Here is a 13,284-nt window from a genome sequence, read left to right on the forward strand (position 1 = left end):
TGAATTTTCTAGGACTTTTTAAGAATTTGGAATGGGTGTTATGTTTCCCAAGTACTTTCTCCACGTCAGTTGATGCCACCGTTTTGTTTTTGTCCTTTATTCTATTAACATGGACTGTATATCAATAGATTTGGGATTGCAAACTTACCTTGAATTCCTGAGTTACATCTTACAATGGAAATAATCAACAAACCAATGTATAATAGGAATAGAATATAATTTCATTTGAGCCAAACTGTATAGACCAGGAGACACAAGTTCAAGAAGCACTTGAATTGTTTTCCACCTGACTACGAAATGGGGGAGGCTTATAAAAGCAAACCCCACAAAATTGCATGTTTGTCAAGTATTATAATTGGAGCTGGCAAGTAGTAAGAGTGTTCGTTAAGCAAGGATTGTTTGGAGTCTGAAATGGTTGCATATTTACAACGGTAGATCTTGGCACTATAAGGATGCAGTTGGCAACTAGCAGACATTGTTTTGAAAATAGTTGGTGGTGCCCTTCAGTTCAGAAAATTCAAGTTCTTGATACAGGAACATGTCTGAAACTACATCTACAATGGCCACCCAGTTCTATTCTGAATGCCTGATTTTTGATAGTTACTTCATTTTTATTTTAAAATGAATTTCCCTCAATGATTAAAGCAGAGGTATAATGCATGTTTGACAGGACACAAACAGCTGTTTTGGTTAGCCTCAAGTACAATTTAAATCATGTATAAGCCATAATGACTTCCCTCTAACTTAATATGTGAAAGTTTCTTCCTTCAATGTTATAGAATTCACACTGCTAATATTTTGTTGAGGAAACTTTCACCTACATTCATGAGTGTGGCTCCTTTTGTTAGTTTAATTTTTATTGAAATATATTTTATTTACAATGCTGTATTAGTTTCAGGTGTACAGTAAAGTGATTCAGTTATATATATTCTTCTCTTGCATTCTCTTCCATTATAGGTTATTACAAGATATTGACTATGGTTACTTGTACTATACAGTAAGTTTTTGTTGGTTATCTACTTTATATACAGTAGTGTGTATATTTTAATCCCAAACTCCTAATTTATCCTTCTCTCCCCTCCCTTTTGGTAATCATAAGCTTGTTTTCTATGTGTGTGAATCTTTTTATGTTTTATAAATAAGTTCATTCGTATCCTTTTAAAGCTCACCAATGAATTTAGTAAAGCTGAAAGATACAAAATTAATACACACAAATCTGTTGTAAATCTACAACTAATAACAAAAAATCAGAAAGAGAATTTGAGGAAACAATCCCATTTACCACTGCATCAAAAAGAATATAATACCTAGGAATGAACCTACATAAGGAGGCAAAAGACCTGTACTCCGACAACTATAAGAAGAATAAAATCAAAGATGACACAAACAGAGAGATACATCATGTTCTTGGATTAAAAGAATCACTGTTATGAAAACGACTTTTCTACCCAAAGTAATCTACAGATTCAATGCAATCCTTATCAAATTGCCAATGACATTTTCCACAGAATTAGAACAAAAATTTTTAATTTCTTGCGGAAACACAGAAGAGCCAAAATAGTAATCATCACTCATTGTTTGTTCTTTAGTTCTTCTAGGTTCTTGTTAAACATTTATTGCATATTCTCAATCCATGCCTCCATTCTTATTCTGAGATCCTGAAACATTTTCAGTATCATTATTCTGAATTCTTTTTCTAGAAGGTTGCCTATCTCCACTTCCCTTAGTTGTTTTTCTGGGGTTTCATTTTGTTCCTTCATCTGGGACATAATTTTCTGTTTCATTTTATCTAACTTTCTATGATTGTGTTTTCTGTTCTGCATGCTATAGGATTGTAGTTCTTGCTTCAACTGTCTGTCCTGTGGTAGATGAGGCTGTCTAAGAGACTTGTGCAAGGGTCTGGTGGTGGATAGAACTGGGCCTTGTCCCTCTTGTGGGCAGGGCCATGCTAAGCAAAACTTTAAACTGCTTTTCTGCTGATGGGTGAGGTTGTTTTCCCTCCTTTTTGGTTGTTTGGCCTGAGATAACCCAGAACTGGGGCCTATAAGCTATTTAGTGGGGCTAATGGCAGCCCCCAGGAGGGCTCACACCAATGAATACTTCCAAGAATTGCTGCTTTCAATGTCTTTGTCCCCACAGTGAGCCACAGCCAAACCCCACCTCTGCAGGAAACCTTCCAATACTAGCATGTAGGTTTGATCCAGTCTCTTATGGGGTCACTGCTTTTTTCCCGTGGGTCCTGGTCCACACAGGACTTTGTGCTTGTGCTCCAAAAGTGGAGTTTCTGTTTTCCCCAGTCCTATGGCATGCATGCTAAATTGCTTCAGTTGTGTCTTACTCTCTGCAACCCTATGGACCATAGCCTGCCAGGTTCCTCTGTTCATGGGATTCTCCAGGCAAGAATACTGGAGTGGGTTGCCATGTGCTCTTCCAGGGGATCTTCCCAACATTGGCAAGTGGGTTCTTTACCACTAGTGCCACCTGGGAAGCAGTCCAATGAAAGTCCTGCAATTAAATCACTCAGGCCTTCAAAGCTAGAACTCTGAAAATCTTCCTCCTTCCTTTCATTCCTGTGGGAGGGAGAGCTTCTGTGGTATAATTGCTGTCCAGTTTGTGGGATGGTGGCTCAGTTGGTAAAGAACCTGCCTGCAATGCAGAAGACCCAGGTTTGATCCCTGGGTTGGAAAGATCCTGTTGGAGAAGGGAATGACAACCCACACCAGTATCCTACCTGGAGAATCCCATAGACAAAGCAGCCTGGCAGGCTACAGTCCATGAGGTTCAAAGAGGTGGACACAACTGAATGACTAACACTTTCACTTTCACTTTACCCTGGCATGTATAGGATTTGATTATATCATAATTACGCACCTCCTTCTGTCTCATTGTGTCTTCATTTTTATCTTTCGATGTAGGGTATCTTTTTTGGTAAGTTTTAGCGGTTTGGGGTTTGTTTTTGTTTGTTTTTTTTTGGTCGAAGGTTTTTCAGCCAGTGTTCTCATAAGAAGGGGTGAGCACACGTCCTTCTACTCCATCATTGTGAAGGAGGATCATGTCTGTGCAAACTTTAGAATCAGCTTGTCACTATCTATAAAATTCTTCCTGGGATTTTAATCAAGATTGCACTGAATCTATAAATACATTGAGTTTAACTAACACATTAACAATATGGCATCATCTAATCCATATCCAGAATGAAGGCAGGAGGAGAAGGGGGCGACAGAGGATGAAGTGGTTAGGTGGCTTCAATGACTCTATGGACATGAGTTTGAGAAAACGCCAAGAGATAGTGAAGGACAGGGAAGCCTGGAGTGCTGCAGTCCATGAGGTCACAAAGAGTCAGATACGACTTAGCAACTGAACAACAACAATCCACGTCTACATTATATCTCTACATTTAGTTATATCTTTAAAATATTTCCCTCATCAGTGTTTTCTAGTTTTCAGCATTTGAATCATCCAGGTATTTGTTAAATTTCTTAGTATCAATATCTTACTATTTTTAGTGCCATTATATATTGTATTTTAATTTTGAATTACAATTATTCATTGTTACTAAATAGTTCACTTTTGGTATATGACTTTGTATCCTGTGATCTTGCTAAGCTTTTTAATTAATTCTTTGTTGTTGTTCAGTCACTAAGCCTTGTCTGACTCTTTGCAACCCTATGGACTGCAGCACACCAGGCCTCCCCGTCCTTCACTATCTCCTGGAGTTTGTCCAAGTTCATGTCCATTGAATCGGTGATGCTATCTAACCATCTCATCCTTTGTCACCCTCTTCTCCTTCAGCCCTCAATCTTTCCCAGCATCAGGGTCTTTTTCAGTGAGTCAGCTCTTTGTATCAGGTAGCCAAAGTATTGGAACTTCAGCATCAACATCACTCCTTCCAATGAATATTCAGGGTTGATTTCTTTTAGGGTTGACTGGCTCATCTCCTTACTGTCCAAGGGACTCTCAATGATCTTCTCCAGCACCACAATTTGAAAGCATTAATTCTTTGGCATTCAGCCTTCTTTATTGTCCAATTCTCACATCTGCATGTGACTACTGGGAAAACCATAGCTTTGACTATACGGACCTTTGTCGGCAAAGTGATGAATTTGCTTTTTAATATACTGTCTAGGTTTGCCATAGCTTTCCTTCCAAGAAGCAATCATCATCTAATTTCATGACTGCAGTCACCATCTGCAGTGATTTTAGAGCCCAAGAAGAGAAAATCTATCACTGCTGCCACCTTTCCCCCTTCTATTTGCCATGAAGTGATTTGACTGGATGCCACTATCTTGGTTTTTTTCAACACTGAGTTTTAAGCCTACTTTTTCACCTTCATCAAGAGGCTCTGTAGCTCCTCTTTGCTTTCTGCCATTAGAGTGGTATCATCTGCATATCTGAAGTTGTTGATATTTCTCCTGACAATCTTAATTCTAGCTTGTAACTCATCCAGCCCAGCATTTCAATGACAAACTCTGCATATAAATTAAATAAACAATGTGACGGTATACAGCCTTGTTGTACTCCTTTCTCAATTTTGAACCAATCAATTGTTTCATATAAAGTTCTAATGCTGCTTCTTGACCCACATACAGGTTTCTCAGGAGACAAGTAAGATGGTTTGGTGTTCCAATCTCTTTAAGAATGTTCTAGTTTGTTGTAATTCACACAGTCAAAGGCTTTAGTGTAGTCAGTGAAACAGAAGTAGATGTTTTTCTGGAATTCCCTTGATTTCTCTATGATGCAACAAATGTTGGCAATTTGATCTCTGGTTCCTCTGCCTTTTCTAAACCCAGCTTGTACATCTGAAAGTTCTTGATTCAAATACTGCTAAAGCCTAGCTTAAAAGATTTTGAGCACAACCTTACTAGCATGGGAAGTGAGTGCTGAGTGCAATTGTCTGGTAGTTTGAACATTCTTTAGCACTGTCCTTCTTGGGAATTGGGACAAAGATTGACTTTTTCCAGTCCTGTGGCTACTGCTGGGTTTTCCAAATTTGCTGACATATTGAGTGAAGCACTTCAACAGCATCATCTTTCAGGATCTGAAATCCCTCAACTGGAATTTCATCACCTCCACTAGCTTTATTGGCAGCAATGCTTCCTAAGGCCACTTGGCTTCCTACTATAGGATGTCTGGTTCTAGGTGAGTGACCACACCATTGTGGTTATCTGGGTCATTAAGACCTTTTTGTATAGTTCTTCTGTGTATTCTTGCCATCTCTTCTTGATCTCTTCTGCTGTTTTATTTTCCCTTTATTGAGCCCATCTTTGCATGAAATGTTCTTTTGATATCTCCAATTTTATTGAAGTGATGTCTAGTCTTTCCCATTCTATTGCTTTCCTCTATTTCTTTGCATTGTTCGTTAAGGCCCTCTTGTCTCTCCTTGCTATTCTCTGGAACTCTGCATTCAGTTGTGTATACCTTTTCCTTTCTCCATTTCTTTTCACTTCTCTTCTTTCCTTTACTTGTAAAGCCTCCTCAGACAACCACTTTGCCTTCTTGCATTTCTTTTTCCTTGGGATGGCTTTTATTAGTACCTTCTGTACAATGTTTCGCATCTCTGTCCATAGTTCTTCAGGTACTCTGTCTACCAGATCTAATCCCTTAAATCTATTCATCACCTCCACTGTATAATCATAAGGGAATTGATATAAGTCATAACTGAATTGCCTAGTGGTTTTCCCTACTTTCTTCAATTCGAGCCTGAATTTTGCAATAAGGAGCTGATTTTCTGAGCTACAGTCAGCTCCTGGTCTTGTTTTTGCTGACTGTATAGATCTTCTCTATCTTTGGCTGCAAAGAAATGTAGTCAATCTGATTTCAGTATTGACGATTTGGTGACATTCATGTGTAAAGTCATCTCTTGTGTTGTTGGAAAAGGCTGTTTTCTATGACCAGTGTGTTTTCCGGGCATAATTCTGTTAACTTTTGCCCTCCTCCATTTTGTACTCCAAGGCCAAACTTGCCTGTTACTCCAGGTATGTATTGACTTCCTACTTTTTTTTAAAATTTAAATTTATTTATTTTAATTAGAGGCTAATTACTTTACAATATTGTATTGGTTTTGCCATACATCAGACAGCAAAAGAGACACAGATGTATAGAACAGTCTTTTGGACTTCCTATGTTTGCATTCCAATCTCCTATGATGAACATCTTTTTTGGCATTAGTTCTAGAAGGTCTTATAGGTCTTCATAGAACTGGTCAACTTCAACTTCTTTGACATCAGTGGTTGGGGCATAGACTTGGATTAGTGTGATGTTGAATGGTTTGCCTTGGAAATGAACTGAGATCATTCTGTTGTTTTTGAGATTGCATACAAGTATTACATTTCAGACTCTTTTGTTGATTATGAGGGCTACTCCATTTATTCTATGGGATTCTTGCCCACAGTAATAGATATAATGGTCATATGAATTAAATTAGCCCATTTTCATCCATTTTAGTCCACTGATTCCTAAAATTTCAATGTTTACTGTGTTTGAAGTTTGTTGTTTCTCTAGTTATTCTATGTGAACCAGAAACTTAAATTTGCTATGTTGATAACTTGATTTTGTCTTGTCCCCCTTTCTTTGTCTCTTCCTTTTGTGCTACTCTCCAGAGAGATTCTATCTCTTGCAGTTCTCCCAACTGTTTCCATTGTTGTTTTTATTCCAGGTTTTGTAGCATGTAGTAGGGATTCAAGGAGGTGGTGTTAAGGATGAATTTTCTAAGGATTCTGCCAGATATTCCTTGTGGGCACCTTAGAGAAAACGTCATTATACAGTGTGGGATGTCCAATGGGCCTCATACTCTGCTCGTGGCCCCCACTCTGCATTTAGCAATGTGCTACAAATTTCTAATTTAATTTTTCTACTGGCTTATTTGGTATTTGGGCAGTGTCTGTCCTAGGTAGGTAAATGCACAGGTTCTCTTTCTACCTGATAGCACCTGTCTATCACTAGGTTTTGTGGTAGAAATTTCCCATGAGAACTCTGTTTTCAGAAGAGTTCTCAAAAGGTAATTATTTTGAACTTTTCCCTGTTCATTGTCTTGTTTTGTGGGTAGGAATGATGCTCCTTCTAGCTCTGTGCATCTCAAACCTAAAGTCCTTAAGAAAGTCTTTTTTAACAAATAATGCTGGATCAGTTCAAAATTCATTGTTGTCCAGTCGCTAAGTCCTGTCTGACTCCTTGCATCCCCAGAAGTGCAGCGTGCCAGACTCCCCTGTTCTTCACTATCTCCCTTAGTTTGCTCACATTAGTGTTCATTGATTCAGAGATGCTATATTACCATCTCATCCTCTGCCACCCCCTTCTCCTCTTGCCTTCAATCTTTCCCAGTATCAGATAATGCTGGATCAATTCTAAACATATGAAAAAGAAATTGGATCCTTAACTCCTATTAAACTTCACACGCATCCTTAACTTATCACTACTTCATTGTCTGGGCTTCTTACAAACACCAGTCATGCCACTGTACATGGCCATTTAAAGTTCTACTGATTTCTTCTTATCCTAGTTGTGTCTTCATGAGAAGGATCAAAGTAACATAGCCAGATTTTATAAGCCTATAATTTCATATTTCTGTTATTATTAGATGAGAACCTAACTTGGGAGAAGATAGCATGCCTCTTGGTGGTTCCTTTGATTTGGTGGGAGATGTTAGCCATTATGGCAGTCTGCTGTCTTAACTGCTCTTCTTGACACTTGCTGCTGCCAAAGATGATTGATTTATCCATAGATGGTTGAAGGGGAACAATTGGAAAGTCTTACATAGACAATTAGTTGGTAATATTTCATTTTCAATATACAGTTTTAACAGGTGTGCTATATATAAACTTCTTATTCATATCTGATTAACATTAATTTCAAGAAGTTGTGCTGCCAGGTTAATGGCTTTTGTCTTATTGTCAAATTGTATAGGAGATTCGTCTTATAATGATCAACTCTGATAAGTTTCTACAGAATTTATTGTCCCTCCAAAAGAGCACAAATGGCAAGGACATTACACGAAAAGAAAATTACAAGATAATCCTTGTTCTTAAATGAAACTAAATTGGATTGCAATTGAAGGAATTAAAATGTTTTTATTCACAGATGACATATTTATGTACACTGGTCCATTGGTCAGTCGCTCAGTCGTGTCCAACTCTTTGCAACCCCATGGACTGTAGCCTGCCAGGCTCCTCTGTCCATGGAATTCTCCAGGCAAGAATACTGGAGTGGATAGCCATTCCCTTCTCCAGGGGATCGTCCTGACCTAGGAATTGAATCTGGGTCTCCTGCATTGTGGGCATATACTTTACCACTGAACCACCAGGGAAGCCCATTTATGTAGATATACAATCCCAAAGAACCTACAAAGCTCTTAGAATAAATGAGTTTAGAAAGGTCACTGAGTCAGGGTTAATATATAAGATTGTCACTTTTCTGTAGATCAGCAACCAATAATTGGGAAAAATTAAAACCACACCATATAAAACAGAATAAAAGTCAGTGCCTGCCAATGCAGGAGGCGTGGGTTTGATCTCTGGGTTGGAAAGATCCCCTGGAGAAGGAAATGACAACCCACTCCAGTATTCTTGCCTGGAAAATCCTATGAAGAGAAGAGCCTGGCAAACTATAGTCCATAGCATCACAAAGAGTCGGATATGACTTAGCGGCTAAACAAAAACAACAACCAAATAAAAAGCAATGAATTTAATGAGACAAGTGCAAGATTTCTGCACACTAATGTACAGAATATTATTCAGAAAAATATAAGAATTTCCACATAAAATAAAAGTCATGTTCTTAGATTGGAAGTTTCAATTATAAAGATGTAAATATTCTCCAGATTCTCCCTACAAATTCTATACAATTCCAATAAAAATTATAGCAGTTATTTTTTTCTTAGTGAAAACTGGCAAGATGATTCTAAAATTGACTTAGAAATACTAAGGGAAAAGAATGCCAAGACAAACTTGAAGAATAATAACAAAGCTGAGAGAGTCACACTACTACAGATAAACAAGAGATTATATATAGACAAAGAGATCTATATATAGATAAAAGATATCCATATCAAAAGATTATATCATACTACTAAATGTAACAAAACTTATTATAAAGTTATAGTTATTAGAAAACTAATTGTGTTACTCTTGTAAGGATAAAAAGAGACCAAATGAACAGACAAGGGAGTACAGAATTACATGTGCACCTATATGGTCACTTGATTTATGACAAGGTGAGAAGTACCAATGACCTCAGATATGCAGATGACACCACCCTTATGGCAGAAAGTGAAGAAGAACTAAAGAGCCTCTTGATGAAAGTGAAAAAAGAGAGTGAAAATGCTAGCTTAAAACTCAACATTCAGAAAACTAAGATCATGGCATCCAGTCCCATCACTTCATGGTAAATAGATGGGGAAACAATGGAAACAGTGACAGACTTTATTTTGGGGGGGCTCCAAAATCACTGCAGATGGTGACTGCAGCCATGAAATTAAAAGACACTTGCTCCTTGAAAGAAAAGCTATGACCAACCTAGACAGCATACTAAAAAGCAGAGACATTACTTTGCCAACAAAGGTCTGTCTAGTCAAAGCTATGGTTTTTCCGGTAGTCATGTATGAATGTGAGAGTTGGACTATAAAGGAAGCTGAGCACCGAAGAATTGATGGTTTTGAACTGCGGTGTTGGAGAAAACTCGAGAGTCCCTTGGACTGCAAGGAGATCCAACCAGTCCATCCCAAAGGAAATCAGTCCTGAACATTCATTGGAAGAACTGATGCTGAAGCAGAAACTCCAATACTTTGACCACATGATTAGAAGAGCTGACTCATTGGAAAAGACCCTGATGCTGGGAAAGATTGAAGGCAGGAGGAGAAGGGGACGACAGAGTATGAGATGGTTGGATGGCATCACTGACTCGATGGACATGAGTTTGAGTACTCTCTGGGAGTTGGTGATGGACAGGAAAGCCTGGTGTGCTGCAGTCCATGGGGTCGCAAAGAGTTGGACACGACTGAATGAGTGAACTGAACTGAACCGAACCATGCACTCCAGTGGGTAAAAGATGGTCTTTCTAATAGTACTTTGTGAATAGAAAAAATTAATCTTAACTCCTTCAATACAAAATATCATAAAAGTAATCAGTTTCAGAACTATTTTTGGTCCAAATGTGAAAGGTAAAACAATAAATATTTTAGAAGAAAACAGACAAGAATTTTCATGACTTTAGAATATCAATTTTTAAAATAATTCTCTATTTATTTTGGCTGTGTGGGCCTTGCTGTGCAGGTTTTTCTCTACTTGTGGCAAGCAGGGGCTACTCTCCAGTTGCGGTGTAGGGGCTTCTCATTGCAGTGGCTTCTCTTGTTGCAGAGCATGGGCCCTAGGGCACTCAGGCTTTAGTAGTGGTGGCACGTGGGCTCAGTAGTTGCAGCTCCTGGGCTCTAGAGCGCAGGCTCAGTAGTGGGTGCACTGGCTTTGTTGCTCTACAGCATGTGATATCATCCCGATTCAGGGATTGAACCCACGTCTCCCACATTGGCAGATGGGTTCTTTACCACTGAGCCTCAGAGTCTCCAGCTCTGAAATATCTTAAAATAATTTTTATTTGTTTTATTTTGACATACTTTGGTATAAAGGGAAGTTGTAAAAACAAAACAAAGAATTCCTATGTACAATACTTGCCTTTCATGTTCTTTTCCTTATTCTCTCTCTTTAATTATATTTCCATTGCATAATTATTTTCTAAAGCCTTTGAGCGTACATTGCAGAAATGATGTTTTTTTTTTTTTTTAACACCTAAATATTTTGTACCTTAGAAACAAGGAGGCCGTGTCACATAATCACAAAGTAACAAATTCCAGCAACTAATGTTGATATAAAATCTCCTCTATGGGCCTTGAGTTCTGTATATTTAAATTAATCAATTTTCTATAGTCTCTGGGTTTCAAGTCATAGTTAGAAATCCTTTCATCACAAGTTAAAGAGGAATGTATTCATATTCTGGTATTTGTATGGTTTCATTCTTTACTGAAAGAACTTTTGTTGCATTTAGAATCTGTTCTTGGATACAGCTTCAGGTATGGATCTCATTGTCAGTTTTTTCCAAATGGCATAACGATTTGTCCCAGCACAGTTTTGTTTTTATCAAGGCATTTGAAGTGCCAACTTCACTACATATTAAAGTTCTACACATACTTTTACTTATTTATGGATTTTCTCTTCTACTGAGCTATCTATTCATATTTTAGTACTTCTATTCTACTTCTATTTTAGCACTACAGTTTTAATCATATAAGCTTAAACTATGTTTTAATGTCATAAGAGTTTTAAAGGACTTGTTTCCATTAGAGGCTTTATTTTTAGTGTTTTCTTGTATGTTTACTTTTCAATATGATATTGGTATCAAGTTGTCTAGCTCTATAAAAATTCTTAACATTTTTTTGAGATTGGTTGAAATCTATTAATTTAGAGAAATAGCTTTATAATGATGAATATTTAAAAAAAACAAATGGAGTCTTATCATTTGTTCAAGTTTTTTATTTTTTAAAAAAAATTTATTTTATTTTTTAACTTTACAATATTGTATTGGTTTTGCCATATATCAACATGAATCCGCCACAAGTATACATGTGTTCCCCATCCTGAACCCTCCTCCCTCCTCCCTCCCCGTACCATCCCTCTGGGTCGTCCCAGTGAACCAGCCCCAAGCATCCAGTATCGTGCATGGAACCTGGACTGGCGACTCGTTTCATATATGATATTATACATGTTTCAATGCCATTCTCCCAAATCATCCCACCCTCTCCCTCTCCCACAGAGTCCAAAAGACTGTTCTATACATCAGTGTCTCTTCTGCTGTCTCATATACAGGGTTATTGTTACCATCTTTCTAAATTCAATATATATGCGTTAGTATACTGTATTGGTGTTTTTCTTTCTGGCTTACTTCACTCTGTATTATAGGCTCCAGTTTCATCCACCTCATTAGAACTGATTCAAATGTATTTTTTTTAATGGCTGAGTAACACTCCATTGTGTATATGTACCACAGCTTTCTTCTCCATTCATCTGCTGATGGACATCTAGGTTGCTTTCATGTCCTGGCTATTGTAAACAGTGCTGTGATGAACATTGGGGTACACGTGTCTCTTTCCCTTCTGGTTTCCTCAGTGTGCATGCCCAGCAGTGGGATTGCTGGATCATAAGGCAGTTCTATTTCCAGTTTTTTAAGGAATCTCCACACTGTTCTCCATAGTGGCTGTACTAGTTTGCATTCCCACCAACAGTGTAAGAGGGTTCCCTTTTCTCCACACCCTCTCCAGCATTTATTGCTTGTAGACTTTTGGATCACAGCCATTCTAACTGGTGTGAAATGGCACCTCATTGTGGTTTTGATTTGCATTTCTCTGATAATGAGTGATGTTGAGCATCTTTTCATGTGTTTGTTAGCCATCTGTATGTCTTCTTTGGAGAAATGTCTATTTAGTTCTTTGGCCCATTTTTTGATTGGGTCATTTATTTTTCTGGAATTGAGCTGTAGGAGTTGCTTGTATATTTTTGAGATTAGTTGTTTGTCAGTTGCTTCATTTGCTATTATTTTCTCCCATTCTGAAGGCTGTCTTTTCACCTTGCTTAGAGTTTCCTTTGTTGTGCAGAAGCTTTTAAGTTTAATTAAGTCCCATTTGTTTATTTTTGCTTTTATTTCCAATATTCTGGGAGGTGGGTCATAGAGGATCCTGCTGTGATGTATGTCGGAGAGTGTTTTGCCTATGTTCTCCTCTAGGAGTTTTATAGTTTCTGGTCATATGTTGAGATCTTTAATCCATTTTGAGTTTATTTTTGTGTATGGTGTTAGAAAGTGTTCTAGTTTCATTCTTTTGCAAGTGGCTGACCAGTTTTCCCGGCACCACTTGTCAAAGAGATTGTCTTTGATCCATTGTATATTCTTGCCTCCTTTGTTATAGATCAGGTGTCCATATGTGCGTGGATTTATCTCTGGGCTTTCTATTTTGTTCCATTGATCTATATTTCTGTCTTTGTGCCAGTACCACACTTTCTTGATGACTGTGGCTTTGTAGTAGAGCCTGAAGTCAGGCAGGTTGATTCCTCCACTTCCATTCTTCTTTCTCAAGATTGCTTTGGCTATTTGAGGTTTTTTGTATTTCCATACAAATTGTGAAATTATTTGTTCTAGCTCTGTGAAGAATACCATTGGTAGCTTGATAGGGATTGCATTGAATTTATAAATTGCTTTGGGTAGTATAAAAAAAAATTCACATGACCACTTTAGAAATCTCTTTGGTAG

Source organism: Bos taurus, chromosome X, assembly GCF_002263795.3.
Source record: "Bos taurus isolate L1 Dominette 01449 registration number 42190680 breed Hereford chromosome X, ARS-UCD2.0, whole genome shotgun sequence".
NCBI classification, from domain to species: domain Eukaryota; kingdom Metazoa; phylum Chordata; class Mammalia; order Artiodactyla; family Bovidae; genus Bos; species Bos taurus.